Source organism: Rhinopithecus roxellana, chromosome 15 (genome assembly GCF_007565055.1).
Source record: "Rhinopithecus roxellana isolate Shanxi Qingling chromosome 15, ASM756505v1, whole genome shotgun sequence".
NCBI lineage: Eukaryota > Metazoa > Chordata > Mammalia > Primates > Cercopithecidae > Rhinopithecus > Rhinopithecus roxellana.
In genome coordinates, this window is record NC_044563.1 from 69,834,916 (window position 1) to 69,848,736 (window position 13,821).

Below are 13,821 nucleotides of genomic sequence, written 5' to 3' on the forward strand. Positions count from 1 at the left end.
CTTCATTGCTGAATCCTACCAAACATTTAAAGAAAAAAATATATAATTTTTTCAAACTCTCCCAAAAATTAAAGAGAAGAAGTACTTCTAAACTCATTTTACAAGGCTAATAATACCCTGCTCCAAAGCCAAAAAAGAACATGCCAATATTCCTGAACATAGATGCAAAAATCCTCAACAAAATATGAGCAAACCTCAATCATTCTCTAAGATTAAATGAAATTTATCCCACGGATATAAGAATAGTTTAAAATATACAAATCTATATATGTGATACATCACATTAGCAGAATGGACAGAAAGCATACGATCATCTCAATAGATCCAGAAAAAGTGTTTGATAAAACTCAACATCCTTTTATGATAAAAACTCAACAAATTACATATAGAAGGAATGTACCTCAACACAATGAAGGCCATATATGAAAAATCAACTAAGATTGTGCTGTATGGTGAAAAGTTGAAAGCTTTTCTCTAAGATCAGGAACAAGATAAGGAAGCGTATTCTTGCTACTTACATTCAACATAAATACTGGAAGTCCTAACCAGAGCAATTAGGCAAAAAGGACAAAGCTGGAGACATCACACTATCTAATGCAAAATAGACTACAAAGCTATAGTAATCAAAACAGCAGGGTACTACTTTTTCCAAAACCTAGTTTTAAAAATTGGGCAAAAGATGTAATCAGGCACTTCACCATATAAGATATGTGAATCAAAAAGAAGAACATTAATAGATGCTCCACATCATTAGACAAATTAAAACCATTATGCAATGCTAATACACATTTATTAGAATAAATAATTTAAAAAGCAAGCATTGATGAGGATGCAGAACAATGAGAACTCTCATATATGTTTGTGAGTATGCAAAATGATATAACCACTCTGGAAAACTTTGACAGTTTCTTATAAGTATAAAATTACTGTATGACCTGACAATTACACTAATTTTTTAAGGGTAAAAATACAGCATATTTAATCCTTAAAACTTAAAAACAACATTAAAACTTATGTTTACACATTTACAATCAACTTGTATGTAACTGTTTATAGTAGCTTATTCATAATTGCTAGAAACTGGAAACAACCCAAATGTCCTTCAATGGGTGAATAAACAGATCCATTTATAATGGAATAATACTCAGAAGTGAAAAGGAAGTGACTACCAACACACACAGTTTAATGAATCTAAGTGAAAAGATCTAGCCTCAAAGGTTCTATACTGTATGATTCCATTTAGATGATACCTTGGAAAAGGCAAAACTATGGGGACTGAAAATAGGTAAGTGATTGTGAAGGGCAGGAAGCAGATTACAAAAGGATGGCGCAAGGAATTTTGTTTTTTAATTGATGTAACTATTTTGTATCCTGATTGTAGAGGCAGCTACTTAAATCTATACATATGTTCAAATTCATAGAGCTTCTCACAATAAGTTAATTTTACAGCCTGCTAATTTTTTGAAGTGACACTACAATCTCTTTAATGATTACATCTCTTGTTTATACCTCAGGTAAAACACAATACTGAAGTTCGTGTTAAGAAAAAATTCATCTATTTATTTTTAAATTCTGAATAGACAACCATGTAAAAATTGAAGCAATTAAATACATATATATTTTTTAGCAGTGCTATCAAGAAAATTATATTAAGTAAAATATATAACAAAGTTAACATGCATCACAGTTATAAATCATTACCATTGGTTTGCATGGTATGCAGTCTATTTAAATGACTGAATTAGTGTTACTTTTCTAATCAATCTGTTTAAAAAATTTCTCTAGTATCTATAACCATTGTCAATATTTTTAATACTAATGCTCATCATACACAAAAGTCCTATATTCATATTTGACTCACAAAAATGAAATACATCTTATATTTTGGGGCATAAGAAACAAGAGAAAAATTGGAAGTTGCAAACAATAATCGAAGCATTGAGCTATGCAAAAGAAATGTTGGACTGGGTAAAAAAAAAAAAAAAAGGAGTTAAAACTTAAAACTTCTAATAACCCACAGTGATTTACTGCTACCTACTTCATAAAAGATAGGCTGTTAGAAAATTAAGGGAATACAATTGCAAATAATAAAAAATCTCTGACCTTCAAAAAGAGTCACAGAAAAGTGAGAAAGATACAGTACATTAAATGCCAGATTCAAATTTTATAAATTTGAAAGTGTTCTGTGAAATAAAAAATAATATAATTCAGGTTTTAGTATATGCTGTATCAGACATAATAACAAAATGTATAGGTTTTTATAAGAAGAAGAGATGATTTCTAATTGGAAAGATGTAGAGCCTTTTTGGGAAGGAGTGATTGAGTTGAAAAATTAGAGGCAAGAGCAGAGTTCAGGCAGAGGCAACAGTGAGCTACAGCACAGAAGTCAAAGAAAGCAGAGTAGGTTTGGGAATGAGTCAGTAGTTTGGCCTGTCTGCAGGGAAAGAATGGGATGAAGGTTGTCAGTGACAGTCTGGTGTGAATGACAGGATGAGAAGTCTAATCTTTTGGTGAGTATGATTGACGAACAGTAAAGGCTTGGAATGGGCAAATGGTGTGCTCAGACATTTTTGAGGCAAACTTTGAAGTAGTGTGAAAAACAAATTATAAGAAAGACCAGAGGACTCAAAATTAAGGAACCAATTGGAAGGTTCTCTAAACAGTTCAGATGAGACCGAATCATCTTTAATTAGGGAATTGCCATTAGGAAGGGAAAGTGTGAAAAGTATTGCGAAAGAGGCATTGCCAGGTTTTGTGCCAGCCTATCTTTGACTGGATGAGAAGAGGGGGAAGGGTCTAAGATATTTTAGGATATCGAGACTGAGCAATGGCAACTTGTGATGTCCCTAATTGCACTAGGTGGCATTGAAATAGATGCTGAAAAAGATGAGTTTGATTGGAACAGGTTTAGTTTTAGTCATGGATTAGGTGGAAATGCCAGTCATAAGCCCAAACCTAATGTGAAAGCAGGAGCTCCTGTCCTCTCACATAGAGGCTACAGTTAAATAAGTAAATCAATCAATAAATGAAGTGGAAATGAAAGAGATTATCCCAAAAATGGATAGAGGAAGAAGAAAGATTGAACAAACATCTAAATCATATGGGTTTTAATGGGAGAAGGAGACAACAACATAGGTTGAGCGATGGCTGAGGTGGTAAGAAGAGCCAGGAAAGTTCACTAGAGAGCTAAGATAAAGCATATAGTACTAAACCATGCAGGATGCTGGTAACTTACTTTTTACAGGCTGGAAGCCAAATTTCAGGTAGATAGAGACATAATGAGAGACAAGAAAGCAAAAACACAGGGCGAGGAGGTTTCAGGGGATTTAAGCATCAAGTGTGAAAAACTTTACAAGGACACAAAGGATAACATGACCTCAACTGACAGCTGGATTACATAAAGAATGGTCCCATTTCTTCTTGGAACAAAATATCTATCCATGCTTGGCCACCAATACAGAGCCATTAAATACCTGTGGTTGTAGTGGAACAAGATCAGGGGCCAGGAAGTCACTGTGGGAGGCTTTTTTTTTTTTTTTTTTTTTTTTGATGATTTGCAGTCTTCTAGGGAGAAATAATGAAAAGAGAAACATTGAAAGCAGGGTTTATCTTCAGGTGGGACCAATTTCCCCACACTGCATTAAGGCAACCAACTTGAGACCAGCAAACTCAGATTTGAGCTCCAGGTGTATCTCATTGCCCAGTCATGGGGGTATAACAAAGCATTGCATCTTTCCGAGGTCATGATTTGCCTTTTGTTTTTAAGAACACTGTTCCATCATCCATAACCAATTCTTTGGAAAGTTTGTCAGCAAGGTTTTGTGACGTAGTCTCAAAGTTCAGCTTGCAGACTTTGTTATGACAAAGCATTTCTTTCTTTTCTTTTTTTTTTTTTGAGACGGAATCTTGCTCTGTCACCCAGGCTGGAGTGCAGTGGTGCTATCTCAGCTCACTGCAAGTTCTGCCTCCCAGGTTCACTCCATTCTCCTGCTTCAGCCTCCCGAGTAGCTGGGACTACAGGCACCCACCACCACACCCAGCTAATTTTTGTATTTTTAGCAGAGATGGGGTTTCACCGTGTTAGCCAGGATGATATCTATCTCCTGACCTTGTGATCCACCCGCCTCGGCCTCCCAAAGTGCCGGTACCATAGGCGTGAGCCACGGTGCTCGGCCACATTTCTTATTTGCTATCACCTTCTCTCTAGTCAACCAGAGGTAAAAATACTCACCATTTCTGGGGGAAATTATGGATGTACAAGGTAGACTGGAGAAACTGGAATAGACATCTCTATGGAGGCTCTTGTTTCAGCAGTTTTTTCCAGCAGTCACACAAGACAGTGTCCCCATGGGTTAGAGTAACACATTTCACATGCTAAGGGAACAACAAAATGTCTCTCCTTTTAGGCTGCACCAGACTCCTCCCCCAGGACTTGACCACTCCAAGACAATAAAGTGGATTGTTCTTATCTGTGTTTTTGTTTCATTTTACTGCAGTTATATTTTACTTCTTTGGAGACTGGGCTTGAGGATATTGGAAAAATGCCTAAATAATAATCAGGCTGGGAAAAAGAAATGGATTTCCCAGCATAGTGGGTATAAAGAGAACAAGCTTAATTATTGATTCTCACTCCTGCCTTGTTCACACCTCGGCTCACATTCAAATAACTTGAGGGAAAAAATAGTTCAGAATCTAGTAAAGCAGAAACTATTCTAAGGCTGTTAGGGTGGCAATTCCATCTTTCTTTAATTTGGAAACGTGTTTCTATGCCGTTGTACTAGATCAATCAAGAAAATACAGGAAGAAGTTTACCAATATATGGTCTATCTGCTGAAGTTGGAGCTTGCCAGATGGGAGACAAGGAGGAATCAGACTGCCTGGCCCATTGGAAGTTGTGAGGCCACTTTTCTGTAGGATTTCTACCTGGTTTTGGTTTAGAAACTGTATTTAACTACCAATTAAAAACCTCAGGGAAATCTTCGGGGTAGTAGCATGAATCTTGCTTTGGCTTTTTATAGCAGTGTGTTTTGACTCACCCTAGCTTTTTACTAATGGGACCGTATTAAAAATTAAAGTGTTTCCAGTTTACGAAACTAGTTCCAAACAATCTCATGGTATACAAGGGTCAAATCCAGTAAGTTCATTTGGAAGGAAAACTGCATCCAATAGGCGTATTATCTTTTCTACTTTCAACATGAAACAGTGGATTTGGGCTTTCAGTGAAAACAAGAAAAAGCCTGAGCTTTATGAATAACAAGAACATGTTTGTGATTGTTCCACAAGCTTGACTTTCAAGATGTTTCTACAAAAGCAGAGTGAAAGAAGAGAATTGAGGCAATTATATAGTCAATCGACATGTCAGCTCAGGTAATCAGTCCTTTGAGACTTACACGAAATTAACTTCAACCACTACTCTCATCTTTAATAAGAAGTCCAATATCCTCTGAGATTTTTGCACACATCTGAAATGTAGCTTCTCATGGTTATCTGTATTTTTTAATTATTCCCATTGAACTTCCATCGCTTCTTTCGCGACTGTCCTCTTCTTGTTGCCCAGTAATAACTCATACACCAACACAGCCCCTTGTCCCTTTATTTCCTGAAACTCTATTCTCACAAGGCAGTTCAGTATAGCCAATAGCTATTACACTGCAGGACTAAACAGACATAATTTTAAAATTAAGTGCATTAGACATATATGTTCCTAAACTTGCCTCAGCCATAGCTGCCACCAGAAAATTCCCAATGCCCATCAATTCTTTATGAACTTAATCTCATACATACCTGAATTTAAGTTGCTTAGACCTGTCTGTTTTTCTCAGAAGACTTCCCCTCTCCTTATATCTCGTTTTCTCAAATAAATGTTACCTTTCATGCAATATAAATTAACTTTTTTTTTTAATTTCATCATCATCTTTAGGAGCTGAGGCTGATCAAGATATTTTGTTAAACAAAAGGTGATCATCTTAGGAAATAATCATACTGCTCTGCTAGGAGCCAAAATGGCAATTGTCTATTATGATGTTCTTGTTTTTTTTTTTTTCTGTGTTACAAATAGATAAAGCAGACCTGTGAACTCAAGAATACCTCGATGTCTAGCTATTTTAGACTATAGATGAAGATAATCTGAATTAATTAATAATGCTCCAAATCTTGGTTGGATATTTTGTGCTTAGGCCCAGCCTCAGACAGCCAACTGTACTAACTTAACCTGTGAAAATAATATTGAATTTGATGTGAGCTCCAGTTAAATACAAATCACTATGTATGCAATCCTTTTTCAAGAGCTCAGCAGATTAAATTTTTATTTATATTAAATATAATAGGGAGCACAGTTTTAATTTGCTAGAGAAAAAGAAAATGTTTCACTCCTTCTTGTTCTTCATGATTACAGCCATGTTATGTTAAGGAGCTTTGAGAGATATCCCAGCCTCTGTCGCAGCCTCATTCCCTGGTGTATTACTGCTAGCTAGCAAATCACAAACTGTTAGTATTTGAAGAGGCCATAGAGGATATCAAATCTTATCTTCCGTGGGACTCCCTATAAAATACTTTCTGGGCTTTTGCTAGAAGAATGACAATAGCGTATTTGGAGAACATTAGCTATTGGAAAGTAAGGTAAAAATGAGTATAAAAACTGCATAATATATTGCATGTAATACAGGCTCAACGAATGAAATGTCAATTGCTTCTCATTCTTTCCCTAATCTCTTAACTGAGATGAATATTCTTTTTCCTCTTTTGAGCTTCCTTTCCTTGTACATGGTCCTACCTCTTGAAGAGAGAAGAGAACTTCTATTTTCCGTTTCACATGAGAACATTTCAAATTCTTTTTTTTTTTTTTGAGACGGAGTCTCACTCTGTCCCCCTGGCTGGAGTGCAGTGGCGCGATCTCGGCTTACTGCAAGCTCCGCCTCCCAGGTTCACACCATTCTCCTGCCTCAGCCTCCTGAAGAGCTGGGACTACAGGCGCCCGCCACCGCGCCGGGCTAATTTTTTGTATTTTTAGTAGAGACGGGTTTTACCGTGGTCTCGATCTCCTGACCTTGTGATCCGCCCGCCTCGGCCTCCCAAAGTATATTTAAACTTCATCCTGTACTATTTGTCCAACTTGTCGAGACCTTTTAGAGTTTTAATTCTCTTATCCAGAAATTGATTTATTCCTTCTTTGATTTATCTGACTCAGAACCACTTTTTAAACATTTTCTATGATTTTACAAATAATGATGAATGACACAGACAGCAGCAGAGTCTTTTGACAAGCCACTACAATCTTCTGTTCAAACCACCTAAGATAGCCACGAAGACAACAGAAGCTCTTCTGGCATGTGTTGCTTCACACCAGACACTGCCTCAGGCAGTTTCCACGAGCTCACTTTAGTCTTCATTATCACCATCTAACATAACTACCCACACTGAAAGATGAGAAAACAGGTTTGGCAAGAAAGATGCATCTTGTCCAAGGTTCACAAATATAACTAGTAAGGTAACGTAGGTCCATCTGGCTCCCAAACTTAAACTCTTCTGTTGCTTCAACCATGCACAACCTGGTTTGGATATGGTTACTCAACCAACCCAAACCCTACAATCCCTAGCCCATACTTGCCATATTCTTAAAAAAGATATCAACGTTATATTTCATATACTATATATTCTTATATTGATATCTGAAAGGATATCAAAATAAGTTTTGCTAAAATTCTAGTTGCAAGTGAAAATGAACTAAAATCTAAAGCATTATTGTATTAGCTACCTTTTTAATCCTGTATTTTTTAATGACTTGAATTTGGTATAGCTTAATTTCTTAGCAATCTAAAAATTCTTAGTAATCTTATAAAACTCAAATTCAATTCAGTTGTCGCCTATGCGAAGCAGTCATATTTTTTTTATTTCCAGAGATTACTGTCAATAACCCTAGTCTGTAGTCTGAAATGTATCTTTTCTCTGTATTAAATAATTAATTAGACAGCATTTGTGTATCTCAAGCAGTTTCTGGCATGACCCCAATCCTCAAATTACATCACAATTGGTTTCCCAATTGATTTTTACCATTTATCTCTACAATCTGGATGTAATTTGTTTACACCAAGTAACTTGAATACAATTTAAAGTTATTCTTTTATCAGCTTTATTGATATTACTGTTTTCCTCTCCTTTCTTTACCTCTGTTCTTCTCATCTTTATTTTATTTTCTGATTGTAAAAGAATAGGGTTAAGTAATAACCCATTAGACAAAGAAGACAGTCAACATGAGTTTTTTTTAATGGATTGTCTCTAATGTTTCACTGAAGTATGATGGTAGCTGTTGATTTTCAAGATACCCTTTTGCAATTGGAGGATTAATCTTCTGAAACTTGTTTCCTCAATATATTTGTGGGGTTTTTTTTATTTTTTGAAGAACAGAGGAAGGGGAAGGGGAAAGGGAAGGGAAGGGGACAGGGAGGAAGGAAGAAAGAAGGAAGGAAGGAAAGAAAGAAGGAAGGAGAAGGAAGGAGGGAAGGAAGCAAGCAAGGAAGGGAGGGAGGAAGGAAGGAAGGAAGGGGAAAGAAGAAAGAAAAGAAAGAGAAAGAAAGAAGAAAGAAATTAGGTGGCATATTGATTGCTATTGGACTGTTTTCAGAGTCCTCTCAGATTATTCTGGGGACTTTTTGTACTAGGCTAAGTGGTATTGTATATTATAATCAAATCTCCCCTGATAGTAAACCAGCTTTTCAATCTGCAGACAGATCCTCCTTGGTCATGGTGAATGATTATTTGAAGATACTATTGGATTTGATTTGCTAATAGTTTAAGAGTTTTACATTAATATTTCTCAGAGAACTCATTTATAGTTTTGTCTCCCCCCGCCCCGCCCGCCGGCAGGCGGGTGTTTTCTCATAGAGGTCTTTTGTGGCTTCAAACTGAAGAAAATGAAGTGGATACCACTTTGTCTTTTTCAAAGCTTTAGATCAGTTTATGTAGCATGGGAATTATCTGCTCTTTGAAATTTTAACAGTAAAATTATTTGATCATGGGTCTGCTACTGAAAGACTTTTTGATCATTTATTTTCTGTTTTTGGTCAAATCAAAATTTCTACTTGTCCTTAACTTAATTTTGGGCATTGATTTTTTTCCCCTAGGTAATCATTCCCCTAGTGTAGTTTTAAAATTATTTAAAATAGCTTGTGTGTAGATTTTAAAAAATTATCTGCTATTATGTCCCTATTTGAAAAAATAGCTTTGCTTTCCTTTTTCATCTTGATTGGATTTGTTTTTTGCCTTTTTCATTAATATTACTGTATTACTGTTGTGTTTAAAGAAACAACTCTTGGATTTATTGAGAAATTATATTTTGTTTTTAAATTCATTAAATATCTGTCTTTGTAATTATTACAGGTACTTCTCTGTGTCCTTTGGTTTATTCTGTGGTTGCTTTTGTAACTTATTCCACAGATTACTAAATTCCTTTATTTTATTATTATTTTAATAATGAGAGCTTTTAAGATTGTTGCCTCTTAGAATAACTTTGGCTACATGGTACTACAATAATCAGTAATGTTTGTTTTATTTCTATTATTTTTTAAATAGCCTATTATTGTAATTTGGATTTTTTTGTCCTAATAGGCTTTTTAAAGAATGCTTTAAATTATCAAATTGCTGGGTTTTGTTTCTGTTTGTTTTTTAAATTTTGATTATTAATTTGTGATTTATTATATTGTAACTAGGCAACAATTTTCTGCTCAATTTCTGATTTAATAATTTTATTAATGAGTAGAATATAATCAATTTTTATACCTATGAAATTTGAAAATAATATATATGCGCTGTGTGTACAAAGTTCAATATATCCGTGGTTTCAAATTTGTTATATTAAAGTTGTATTATGTATTCATATTAAAGTGGTTTATTTATTTTAACGTTTCCTATAACAACTGTGTTTCAGTCAAGTTCTCATTTATCTCTTTAACAAGTGTTACTAAGCACCTGCTCTGTGCTAGGCTCATTTCTAGGTGTTGGGGATGCAGCAACAAACCACAGGCAGGAGAACCTCTTGGGACAGGTGGCACTGAGAGAGCAAAATAACTGTTCCAAGGTCACCCAGTAAAGCATATGTAAGTCAGACATATGCGTATATATATATGTATACATACACACATATGTGCATGTATATAAATGTCTCCTTTTAACAGAAATGGAAGTGCTTCTATCAATACTGTACTTTCTATACACATTATTTTGTGTTTTGCTTTTTATCATTTTTCTTTTCATTTTAGTTTTCAGTGTGTCTTATTTTATCGTGTCTTTGTAAAAGAAGCTGGGACCACCAGCCAGACATTTTTCAATGGCTTCAATCCTGCCTCCCTCAATTATGCCTGGCCTATCTTATTTAGCTTCATGCTTTTCTCCCCTTCATGTAGAAGCTGTGGCTGAGCTGTTTTACTTTCCCTCTCTGCTCTCTGTGTACATTACAATATCCTCAAGCAAGTCACCGCCCTTCTTTATCACGTACCTTTTAGACCAAGCTTCAGGTCCTCTAGGTCCCATCTCTTACTCCAGCCACAGCTGCAGCAAGCAGCTCCAAGAAGGCTTGCACTAACCTGCATCACTGCACCTGTGTGCTATGTCCCCTCCTTCTTGCCTAGTGTCTGCTGTGACAACCAGAGTATCCAATTTGGCTCTCCACCAGCCACAAATCGGAAAGTGCAGGGGGATGAATACCCAGGATGCCATCCTTGACAACTGAAGGATGGGAACAGATGGATAACACATCTAGCTTTTATATCTAGGTTAGACCGACATGAGATCCACCCCAAAGGTGCTTCAGTAGCCGCCATTTGGGGTCTCTTAACAGTGACCAGCTCCATAATGCGTCTCTGTACAGCTTTTTCTCCTTCTCTGCTTCACATTCTCTGTGCCTAGTGCCTGTTCCTTGGGATCACTTCCAAAAATATTACCTGCATGAAAGTCTTTGTCCCAGGCTCTGATCTCTGGGAAACCCAGGCTAAGACACCTTCCTTGCTCAATTTCTTGCTCTGCATGAAGCTCTCAAATCTCCTTATACTTTTTAAAGGATCTTTCTCAAATCTTTGTCTTGTCTTAACATTTTGGCTACTGAACATTATTCCTACAGCCTGGTTCTGTTCTTTTGTGTTTCTACTTTGTGTTTATTCTTCTCCTTCAATATTTAATGTAAGTCCTTTTATAATAGGGTCTTAAGTTGCAGTTATACCAGTTTGCTTAGATTTAAATCTTTTCACTTTATTATTAGAATAATTTCTGATTATGTGGAATTTTTTCCTGAGTTTTTCTACCTCTCTTAAGCCATGTTATTGTTCGAGTCTCTTTCCTTGGAATTATACACACACACACACACACACACACATTCTGATTATTTTTAACCTTGCTGTTCTGAAGTCAAGTCTAGGACTTCGGTAACATCAAAGGGGTTACTCTCTCCAAGGTCCCTGCTGTTCTCATGACAGCAACCCGTTTTGTCTCATTGATTAGAATTAAATCCTTGCAACAATTTCCTCCTTGTGACTTTCTTTTTCATTTAAAATGTAAGATAAGAGCATGTTATGTTATGACTATGAGAAGACACTCCACTTTTAGATGTTTCAGACTCTCAAGAGCTGCCCAGACAAATCAAAATATCCTGCTAGGTCAGTGTCTTTCCCCTCAGAAGTTTTATATTATGTTTAAGATACGCTGAGTCTAGAGTCTGTAGCACCCTCTGCCATTGTTAAATTTCTATTCATTTCTGCTTTTATCTCACATTCAAACATGAGACATCATGTTTCCAATGTCTGACTAACAGATTTCTGCAGATATGTGTATCTTAACATTAGACACTATTCTCCTGCCCCTTCAATTAGATCACCTTTGTTTAAATAAGGTATATCCCTCTATTACTACCTTGTAGTCATATTCAAATCCCACTAAATTTCAGTGATACTTCAATGAGGTTATATATATCTATATATGTGTGTGTATGTGTATATATATATATACACACATGTAAGTATGTGTACATGAGGATATGTGTATATACATATACATATATGTACACATACACACATATATGTATGTTTGTATCAAACTATAAAACCATATTTTATTTATGGAGAATGTTCAGTGTCTGGCATGTTGATGTCTGAGGCCCACTGATATTGTTTCTATTATATTCATTATTTTCTCATCATCCCTTCCCCACTCCAAGGTACACTGTTTGCTTTCCACAGTTAATTTTGCAGTTTAATCGAAGCCTTCCTCTCTGCCGTTTCTTAAAATATGTATTTCGCTTATTCTTATCACATCTATGAGTACGTTTCCACATTGTTCCAGGTTTTGAGCAATGTCCCCCACCATTTGCTCGAAGAACGTCATGCTTTTATAATGAACTGTGATCCAGAAAAAGAATTTTTTCCTTATTCTCAGTCAGCAGATTATTTCTCACATTTTCTGTTTAGTAATAATAAAATAACAACAATACAGTTATTAATAACTGAGTTTCTTCTGTGCTTCAGCACATTTTTTATGTACATTACATATAATCCTAGTAAGAACCATAATAAATGAGGACTTTTTTGCCCTTTTTTAATTTAAGAAGACAGTTCTCATAACTAGTAAGAGGCAGATCCACCATTCACACTAAATTTGGCTCCAAATCTTTTGCTCTTTTCACTATTGCAATATGTGTACTGATTATACATCACAAATTGTTTTAAGGTCCCTTGCTTGTTATTATCACAGGGAAGATAGGAAAGAAACATGTTTTACAAAGCCTGTGTTTTCAGTCTCTTATCATGGTTTAAGATTCAATGAAGGCATTTTCTAGCTGTCTTTTAACCATACTTTTTTTCCTTGTAAAACAAATGAAAGTAAGTAGTGTTCTGAGTATTTGTTGATACAGGTGCAGCTTGCCTGTTATATATGCACTGGCTATTTCTGTGTCACTCACCATGGGCATCGTGCTGCTCCTACATCTTGTCCTTTTGGGCCCATAATAGGATTCTGTATACCTGCTATATTGCTCTGGGTAGCATAGGATGCTGCTGCTTTTGAAAACATCTTGGCTTAGTCCTCTATTGGAAGATAATCTAGCCCCTTAGGTAGCCCTTTTAAGGATATTATATTTACTACCCAGGGATAGAAATACAGACAGAAAGATGTACCACCAATAAGTTAACTCATTGTAACTTAACTTATATTATAAGTTAATAAGAAAACAGTTGAAGATTGTATAGTCATGCCCAAATAGAAAACCTTGGAGTCAAATCTCTCCGTCCCACTAGCAAGTACTTAAGGAGATAAAGAATTATGTTCTATGTTCTTTCCTTAAATGAATGCCATTATTACCTAAAATTTCACTTAATTCATTCTCCCAAGTGTCTACAATCTGAAACTGGATGTCTATCCTGTCAAACTGAGTCTCTGCTGAGCCAAATTTATGCCAAAAGTCAAACAACCTTAATTCGTCTTATGAAGCTCGTCGTAAATCATATAGCTTTGCATGGGATTCAAGGTTCCACCACTTACTAATTATCTGTTCTTCACCAAGCTACTAGCTTCTCTGTGCCTCCTTTTCCTCATCTTCTACAGAGTTAAAACTTAATGTTCATAGCTCCCATGTAAGTCCAAAGCCCCCTTAGGATCTCAAATGTCAATGAATTGTGTGGTTTGAAAATCGGTGAGGATTTCTATGAATGGTCTAAAAGTTACCATAAGCTTCCTATCTACTGATACATTGCTACAATGATAGTGAGACAGCTATTGGCTCATGAGTTTGCTGGATATTGCAATTAATTTTTGGAGGAGTATCCATCTGACTGCAGTCCTCAG